Below are 10,656 nucleotides of genomic sequence, written 5' to 3' on the forward strand. Positions count from 1 at the left end.
TCCTTGCTGTCCCAAGTCCACCTGACTGTGCTGCTGCTCCAGTTTCAACTGCTCTGCCTTATTATTATTCGACCATGCTGGTCATTTATGAACATTTGAACATCTTGGCCATGTTCTGTTATAATCTCCACCCAGCACAGCCAGAAGAGGACTGGCCACCCCACATAGCCTTGTTCCTCTCTTGGTTTCTTCCTAGGTTTTGGCCTTTCTACAGAGTTTTTCCTAGTCACCGTGCTTCTACACCTGCATTGCTTGCTGTTTGGGGTTTTAGGCTGGGTTTCTGTACAGCACTTTGAGATATCAGCTGATGTATCAAGGGCTATATAAATCAATTTGATTTGATTTGATTTGAATGCAGACGGGACTGTGTAGAAGTCATTGGGTGCAGTTAATCATAGCGCATTGCACTTTAGTGCGTGCGATAGTTTAAGTGCACATCATTGCTTTTTGTATCAAGATGTGGGCTGTACCCTCCTTGAAGTGTTGTAGATCGATGAATTGCACTCGTTTGTCTATAAAACCATCTTGCATAAACTTCCGCCATACCTTACCTTATAACCTACTGTAAGGCCTACTGGACCAGGTCTCAGGGATGACTAACTCTGGAGATCCGTTTGATCTCCACTGAGTTGGGTAGATTCTTTTCTGCTTCTTTTTTTTGCACTTTATGTGTTGGATCTACAATGCACTTTAAAAATGGAGGAATTGGTGCCTCTAGGGCATATCAGATGATTGTTAGGGGACCTTTTTACTGAAGAATGTGTCTGTTTTTTTACGATTGTGTTTTGCTTTACGTGTATTGTTGTGTATGATAACGTATATTTTAATATGTATTCGAATGTGTAGATTAATGTGCTTATTCTATTTTAATGTGTATTGCGGTGCTACACAGGGCTCATCTGGAAAAGAGACCTTGGTCTAAGCATCGACTGGTCTACATTAAAAAAAAAAATACACGTTAACCATAATCAAGCCCAAAGTTATATGCTCCTACTCAGAGCCATGGTCTGAGTGGCATTCCTATGCCATTGCCTTGGGAAGTTGTCCCTTGGGAGCAGCAAGCTAATACTGTATGTTCAGAGCTAAAAGGTTGGTCTGATTTCAACCCCTCAGTGACCCTATATGAGCTGAGTTTACAAACCGAAATGGCGAAAGGCGAACCCTTAAGATTCATCAGTCAAGAGAACTAACATAAATTACATCTAGCAGGATTGTGGAGATGTGCGCAATGAGAATTAATATTTGCACCACGCACTGCTACAGCGATGCTTTGAAATAAACAACCTGGATTGAGAGGGACGACTACGAAGATGAACAACGTATTGGTCTGTTCTACATTTAACACCCCTCCCGAATCCGTGCCACGAGACGAGGCTCATATCACCGTGGCGTTTGAGGCAAATCAATCGCGCGCGCTCTGTCCGCTTGTGATAGTGGCCGCGCATCGAGCCAGCGCGTCAAAGTAACGGACTGGAAAGGTCCACCAATCCCTAAATGCGCTCGTGCAGATTCCACTTCCACTCGTATTATTTTCTCCCCATTAAGCATGGTCAGATATTTGGCATGCATTGGTACACAGAGAAAGTAAACAAATTCCAGTTTATGAAGACGCAAATGTAAGCTATGTGCTTTACAATTAATCAGCAGAGTGGTTGTAGCCTAGTTCGGTATCTTCAGTTGAGTAACCAAGGCTATTGTGGCTGAGAATAGCTGGGTATACCTAACCCATGAATGTCGATACCTTTTTAACAGCTTGGTCAAAGGCGGTGAGAGTAGGCCTTGAGGACAACCGAATTTCCCGGGTCAGAGGGAGCAGCATCCTGGGTCAGATCGAGCCTGCACTGCCCTAATTGGATAGAGCGGGTGTAGCTATAAAAGACAACGCGGTCCCTGGGGCTGTGGAATCTCCTTCCTCTTCTCTCATAATTAGATTTTTGCGCTGTGCTCCTACTGCTCATGCTTTCTCACATCAGCGCCTGTTGTCCTATCTGAAGTCTGGAACACGTGTAAAAGCTTAAAAAATGTGGGCTACGCCTCCGAGAAAATGATGTGCTGCGGATGGATAATATCACGCTGCTCTGGCTGATTGCTCTTTCTTTCTGCGTATACAAATATGAATTCGTTAAAAACTGCACAAATTGTTTAACCTAAAAATGAAAACATTATGTGTGTACTTTTAAATAATGCATTTGTTGCACAAATTGCACTAAATAACTTTGTTTGTTAGCCACTCATGAAACAGTGTTGAAACAAAAGAGGAAAGCTTATTTTATTGTGCTTCTGTTGGAAAGAAGAAAAGGTTCTACTGCCTCCTTGTGACAAATGCCCAAACAGCATCATAGCTTACAATCGCATATATCTGGCCAACCTGGTTAAATAAGGTAAAATACAAATATTTAAAATTAATAGGCCATATATTTCATTAGTCTGAAAAAGATATAGCCGGAACCAAAATTAAAATGGCTTAAAAGTGTGACCTGGCATTGTGGATATTCAGAGGTAGGTATATCTGTGGGGCCCAGGCTACACTCTTAGAAAAAGGGTGCTATCTAGAACCTACAAGTGTTCTTCGGCTGTCCCCATAGGAGAACCATTTAAAGAACGATTTTTGGTTCCAGGTAGAACCTATTTGATTACAAGTAGAGCTCTTTTGGGTTCCATGTAGAACACTTTCCACAGAGGGTTCTACATGGAACCCAAAGGAGTTCTACCTGGAACCAAAAAGGGTTCTACCTGGAACCTATGGGGACAGCTAAAGAACCCTCCTGGAACCCTAGTTGTATATTAGGGTTATACGATGAGGGATAGTGCCATGGACCTCATAAGATTGTTTGGGTTAATGGTTTGGATCAAATGTTGGTCTCCCGTTCATCTGAAGGGGCGGCAGGGTAGCCTAGTGGTTAGAGCGTTGGACTAGTAACCGAAATGTTTGCAAGTTCAAATCCCTGAGCTGACAAGGTACAAATCTGTCGTTCTGCCCCTGAACAGGCAGTTAACACACTGTTCCTCGGCCGTCATTGAAAATAAGAATTTGTTCTTAACTGACTTGCCTAGTAAAAAAATAAATATGTTTCTGATCCTGAGTGTGCAGTCTTTACAGTTCTCCCTCTGTAGAAAGGCTCGGACCTGGGCTGCAAGCTTGGACGAGAGGAAGACAAATAAAGCCTCTCCTTCCTGGTATCTCAGCAGGTTGATTTAATATAGCCTGTTTATGGTTCATGCTGGTTATGTAGGGATTTCTAAGATTTTATTGAATAATGAAGCCTTGTCAGAGTTGATGATTGTAAGCTTCTTTTACATTGTGCAACGCCTCATTGATCTCTTCCTCACTTCTCTCCCCTGCTGAAACAATAGAGACCTTCAAATGGGCGATCAGAGTTTTGGTATCTGTGAGAAAAAAAATCACAATTTCATATGATCAGTTTTAAGATGATGATCCTACCCATACTGTAAAGTATGGCCTATACAAAATCAATAATTTCCTTCTTGAGCAACTTGGCAGTGGGGACTGTAGCCTGCCTTTGTAAGAGGTTATGATGTTCTTATGGTCTATCTCAGTTGTGTCCTTCGAGACAATGGTTGTGGTGTGCATATTGTAGAACAGGGTTATGACTGGTGGTGTTGTGTCAGTTGCGTGATCAAAATGACTTGACTGCTGGACTGGTAATGGTATGAACCTGGTTAGACACAGCAGGGGTGGTATGTGTTGCTTGAAGAGTCCATGTTGATCCAAGTTCTGAAATAATCCATGTATATGATAAACAATTTGTAATTTGCTGCATTCATTCTTGGTCCATACAACTAGGGGATAGGTGTGATTAGAGGTGTGATTGACAGTTCAGATACTGGTACACTGGAGTAGTGGAGGCTGTGACTTTTGCAACTGTGCTGTCCTCTAGTGGTGAAGGTGTAGTATTGCTTCCTCCTGTGTTTGACTCGTCTGTTTTAAAAAGAAAAGTGTAAAGGGATATTAATAAGTGAGCACTATTTACTGACGTGCCATTCTTTGTCGAAACAGGTGCTTCTCCTGGATGAAATGGTAAACTACACTGAACAAAAATATAAACGCAACATGAGATACCTTCAAATAAAGGTTTGGGCGTGGATCAGAAAACCAGTCAGTATGTTGTGTGACCACCGTTTGTCTCATGAGGACAACGAGCAGGCAGACAAGCTTCCCTGAGACGGTTTCTGACAGTTGGTGCCGAAATTCTTTGGCTGTGCAAACCCAAAGTTTCATCAGCTGGTAGCTGGTCTTAGACGATCCCACAGGTGAAGAAGCCGGATGTGGAGGTCCTGGGCTGGCATGGTAACACATGATCTGCGGTTGTGACGCCGGTTGGACGTACTGCCAAGTTCTCTAAAACGATGTTGGAGGTGGCTTATGGTAGAGAAATTAACATTCAGTTCTCCAGCAATACTTCTGGTTGACATTCCTGCAGTCAGCATGCCAATTGCGCGCTGCCTCAAAACTTGAGACATCTGTGGCATGGTGTTGTGTGACAAGACTTCACAATTTAAGAGTGGCCTTTTATTTTCCCCAACACAAGGTGCACCTGTGTAATAATTGTGCTGTTTAATCATATTTGTTTTATATGCCAGTGGAGTATTGCTGTCTACTGTTTTAGATTCTGAAGGTTTAGCAGTCCTGCCTGCTGTGTTAGATGGTAAAGGTGAGTACTGCTGTCTACTGATGATGAAGGTGTAGTTCTAATGTCTACTGTATTAGATGGTGAAACTGTAGTACTATTGTCTACTGATGGTGAATGTGTAATACGGATGTCTACTGTATTAGATGGTGAAACTGTAGTACTATTGTCTACTGATGGTGAAGGTGTAGTACTACTGTCTACTGAATTAGAGGGTGAATGTGTAGTACTGCTGTCTACTGTATTACATGGTGAAGGTGTAGTACTGCTGTCCACTGTATTAGATGGTGAAACTGTAGTACTATTGTCTACTGATGGTGAAGGTGGAGTACTACTGTCTACTGCATTAGAGGTTGAATGTGTAGTACTGCTGTCTACTGTGTTAAATGGTGAAGGTGTAGTAATACTTTCTCCTGTGGTTGGCTCTTGTGTGACTGGCTTTGGAGGGGTGAACACTTTAGAAAACAAGCAATAATGCTAACAGTTAAAAGTCACGATTCAAACAACAGACTGTTGACAAAACATGTAATACGTTATGAAATAAGAATGACTTAAACGGGTTGCTTTTGTATGTACACTCTCAGAAATAAAGGTTGACAATTTTTTTAAAGAGGAACAACTGCTTGTGATACCTTGTAAGGTCATCCTTTCTTCCTTTAGTTATGGGTACAGTGCATCCGTAAAGTATTCATTCCCTTTTACTTTTTTCCGCATTTTGTTACGTTACAGCCTTATTCTGAAATGGATTGAATAAATCATTTTCCTCATCAATCTACACACAATACCCCATAATGAAAAAGCAAAAACAGGGTTTTAGAAATGTTTGCAAATGTATTAAAAACAAGAAACAGTAATACATTATTTACATAAGTATTCAGACCCTTTGCTATGAGATGCGAAATTGTGCTCCGGTACTTTCTGTTTTCATTGATCATCCTTGAGATGTTTCTACAACTTGATTGGAGTCCACCTGTGGTAAATTCAATTGATTGGACATGATTTGGAAAGGCCCCACAAGGTCCCACAGTTGACAATGCATATCAGAGCAAAAACCAAGCCATGAGGTCGAATGAATTGTCCGTAGAACTCAGAGACAGGATTGTGTCGAGGCACAGATCTGGGATAGGACATCAAAAAATGTCTGCAGCTTTGAAGGTCCCCAAGAACACAGTGGCCTCTGTCATTCTTAAATGGAACATTTTTGGAACCACCAAGACTCTTCCCTGAGCTAGCCGCCTGGCCAAACGGAGCTATTGGGGGAGAAGGGCCTTGGTCAGGGAAGTGACCAAGAACCCGATGATCACACTCAAGGAGTTCCAGAGTTCCTCTGTGGAGATGGGATAATCTTCCAGAAGGACAATCATCTCTGCAGCACTCAACCAATCAGGCTTTTATGGTAGAGTGGCCAGAAGGAAGCCACTGCTCAGTAAAAGCCACATGACAGCCCTGTTGGAGTTTGCCAAAAGGCACCTAAAGACTACCAGATCATGAGAAGCAAGATTCTCTGGTCTGATGAAACCAAGATTGGAGGAAACCTGGCAGCATCCCTACATTGAAGCATGGGGGTGGTAGCATCATGCTGTGGCAATGTTTTTCAGTGGCAGGGACTGGGAGACTAGTCAGGATCGAGGAAAAGATGAACGGAGAAAAGTACAGAGAGAACCTTGGTGAAAAGCTGCTCCAGAGCGCTCAGGACCTCAGACTGGGGAAAAGTTTCACCTTCCAACAGGACAACGACCCTAAGCACGCAGCCATGACAACCCAGGAGTGACTTTGGGACACATCTATGAATGTCCTTGAGTGGCCCAGCCAGAGCCTGGACTTGAACCTGATCAAACATCTCTGGAGAGACCTGGAAATAGCTGAGCAGTGACGCTCCCCATTTAATCTGACTGAGCTTGATAGGATCTGCAGAGAAGAATGGGAGAAACTACCCAAATAAGGAGGGGGGGGGCAAGCTTGTAGCATCATACCCAAGTCTGTAATCGCTGCCAAAGATGCTTCAACAAAGTACTGAGTAAACGGTCTGAACATTTACACTACCGTTCAATATTTTTTTGTCACTTGGAAATGTCCTTGTTTTTGAAAGAAGATAACATTTTATACCCATTAAAATAATATCAAATTGATCAGACATACAGTGTAGACATTGTTAATGTTGTAAATTACTATTGTAGCTGGAAATGGCAGATTTGTTATGGAATATCTACATGGGCGTACAGAGGCCCATTTTCAGCAACAATCCCTCCCGTGTTCCAACGGCACGTTGTGTTAGCTAATTCACGTTTATCATTTTCAAATGGATATAGCGTTGTGGAAATAAACTTCATCAATTGTATGTCTTTCCTTTCCCTCTTTTCCCTACCTGTTGGCAAGACCCCCTGTGGATGGCGAAACAGCATCAGAAGCACTATGTGTACTGTAGACCCATTCATCCTGCTGTTTTACAGCCAAATGTGGTAAGCATTAATGTAGGTGGGTATGAATGAATACAATATTCATCATATGCATGGTGGCACACATATGCAGACAAACAATCCAATTGTGTGCTTGGTGCACAAACACCTATTGTGCTTAGAGAAGTTGGTAATATCCTATTACCCCAGACACCACAGTCGTACCCAGCCATGTATATAAACCCTGGATTGCTGATGCTATGTATTGGCCATTGAGAGGCTTTGAAGCCACCGGTCGGCCATATTGGTACTCCCCAGTAGGAGCAGTCCTCCATAGGAATTAATGGAATTCTACAGTATTTCAATTAAATGTTTAAAGGATAAAATTACATATATTTAGGTATTTTGTTATTGTAGTGGAGACAGTAACATTAGTACTAAAGAAAATATTTGAAAGAAAATGTTTATATATGTTTATATATATATATATATATTGGTGTCTGTAATATAATAAACATGTCAAAAACTAATGTAGACATAAACAAATGCATTTCTATAGCTTACAAAACCTTTTTTTACAATGGCTGTGGAGTACCAAGATGGCATCGCAATGGCTTCAATACAGTACCCCGTCAGTCATCCAGGCTTTATAGACATCACTGGTTGTACCCGTTTCCCTAAAAGTCAAAGTGGCGTCTAATGATTTACTAACAACAACATTCTTTTCATTATTGGTTCATGTTTGACATGTAAGGAATGGTGTGTAGGTCCACTGACTAGACCAGTGGAGACTCCTCAGAGGAGGAAGGGGAGGACAATCGTTCTCCTCCCCACTAGGGTAGCCTAGTGGTTAGAGCGTTGGACTAGTAACTGGAAGGTTGCAAGTTCAAACCTGACAAGGCACAAAGCTGTTGTTCTGCCCCTGAACAGGCAGTTAACCCACTGTTCCTTGGCCGTCATTGAAAATAAGAATTTGTTCTTAACTGACTTGCCTAGTTAAATAAAGGCTAAAAAGAAAATGAATTTCATAAAACATTTAAAAAGTTATAATTTTTAGATAAAACTATACTAAATATATTCACATGCCACTAAATAATTGATTAAAACACACTGTTTTTCAATTAAGCTCTACAGTAGCCTCAACAGTGCTCTGTAGGGTAGCGCCATGGTGTAACCAGAGGACAGTTAGCTTCCGTCCTCCTCTGGGTACATTGACTTCAATACAAAACCTAAGAGAATCATGGTTCTCACCCCCTTCCATAGACTTACACAGTCATTATGACAACTTCTGGAGAATGTCCTCCAACCTATCAGAGCTCTTGCAGCATGAACTGACATGTTGTCCACCCAAACAAAGGATCAGAGCATGAATCTAGTACTGAAAGCATCATCTATGGCTAGCTAGCACTGCAGTGCATAATTGTGGTGAGTAGTTGACTCAAAGAGAGAGAAAGACATTAGTTGAACAGTTTTATAAAAATTAATTTCTTCCAAAATGAAGAAGCAAGAGAGAGAAAGAGAGAAACTTTCAGTTTCATTACTTAGCTAGCAAATGCAGCTATCCTAGCCTGCTTAAACACCCTGCTTAAACAGAGGGATGCTATGTTAGCTAGCTGGCTATGACTATCCAACACAAAACTGGTATTCTTCCAAGTCTAGGTAAGCTTTTGGTTTTACTAATTTATTGCCTCCGGAGCAAAGGCTTACTGACTGTACACTCTAACATTACTGTATGATTGTTGCGGGTTTACTAACACATTAGTTGTATTAGCTATGTTAACTATGATGTTACTTTAGCTAATATGGTGACAATGATGTAGGCTGTGGTAGCTGAGGTGTTGTGCTTGGAAGTCCACAAGCAAAGGGAAAGGGTGAGAGGAGGAGAGCGTATAAATGCGAGAAGGAATACAATTATTATTATTTAATCCTGATGGTCATCTATGAACGTTTGAACATCTTGGCCATGTACTGTTATAATCTCCACCCGGCACAGCCAGAAGAGGACTGGCCACCCCTCAGAGCCTGGTTCCTCGCCATGTTTCTTCCTAGGTTCCTGCCTTTCTAGGGAGTTTTTCCTAGCTACTGTGCTTCTACATCTGCATTCTGGCTGTTTGTGGTTTTAGGCTGGGTTTCTGTATAGAACTTTGTGACATCGGCTGATGTAAAAAGGGCTTTATAAATACATTTGATTGATTCAATGTGGCTGCTATGAAAGTGAACTGTGCATGATCAAGGGTGTATTTATTCCACTGAAGCAAACTGAACAAAACCGGGATAAACATACCTGGATTTGTCCAATAGAAACTCTCGTTTGCAACTGTTGTACTAATGATTACAACCTAGATCAGCTCGATGCAGGCAAGACTGTGCAAGGTGGTACTGAATGTGTCCCTGTCTGTCCACGTGTCACTGTCTGTCACAAACATTTTCTCTCGACATGTGTGCACCTACGTTGTAAACTTTCATTCATAAGCTAGGTTGTAGCAACCTCATGATGGGTATAGGGGAAATTAAAGTATCATTTAGTAGCCTAAACCTATTGCTGTTACATTGAACTGAATGAATGGAATATGAATGACAGTCATCCAATATGCTGTGATAGAAATAATGCCATGCTGATGAAGAAAAAGATCATCGTACTCCCTCATCTTAAATGGCACTGACCGCCCCTGGACTAGACCAATGGAGACACACATGACCAGACTGATTGAGACGATAAATAATACACTATAACCAGGGGTCTAGGTCAAATCACTTGAGTTTTACAAAGATGCCCCCTAAGCATTTTTTTTACCCCTTATTTAACTTGCCCTTGCCCTATTGTTTTCAACACATGTAGATTCGGTGCAGTGTGAATAATAATGTATTATTCATAAGATCTTATAAAATGAATATCAAGAATAGATCAATAATTCAAGAAATAAAACATACATTCAGTGGGAAAAACATAAGCTTAAACATTTGCGTCATTGACTTGCATAGTTTTCTATTGTCGTACAGTAATATTGTACATTACAGTCACTGAGGTATTGGACATCAGTCTAAAGCTAATGGAATGTGGGCCTTCGAATACATATTACACGTTAGCAGGAATATACAAGTATAACCCTCATGAAAAAACTATATATTATACTATGGTATTAATACTATAGTATTCACTGTTGTGTTTTTGCTGACTTTACTGTAGTATTCACTGTAGTATTTACTGTAATATGCTGCAGTATGCACAGTTAACTATAGTACAAATACTATTGTAAAATAAAACTGTAGTATATACTATAGCAATTCATGTAGTGTTTTTGCGGATTGTAGTATACAGTATTATTTACAGTAGTGTTTTTGTGGAATGTAGTATTTACTGTAGCGTTTTTGCTGACATTACTGTACTATTTACTGTTGTGTTTAAAAAAATATATCTTTGACATAGAAGTGGAGGCTTTCACCACTTTCTCCACCTATTGTAGAAATACTAAAATAGCACAATTTTCCATAACCAGGTAGGTAGGACTGGGGTCTGAACTGTAGTATTCTATAGTAAACTGTAGTATTTTTTCAAGTGGGAAGTGTCATGTGTGTACATTGATTCTTACACTAGGTTAACTGTGTAAATA

This window comes from Oncorhynchus masou, chromosome 3, assembly GCF_036934945.1.
Source record: "Oncorhynchus masou masou isolate Uvic2021 chromosome 3, UVic_Omas_1.1, whole genome shotgun sequence".
Taxonomy (NCBI): domain Eukaryota; kingdom Metazoa; phylum Chordata; class Actinopteri; order Salmoniformes; family Salmonidae; genus Oncorhynchus; species Oncorhynchus masou.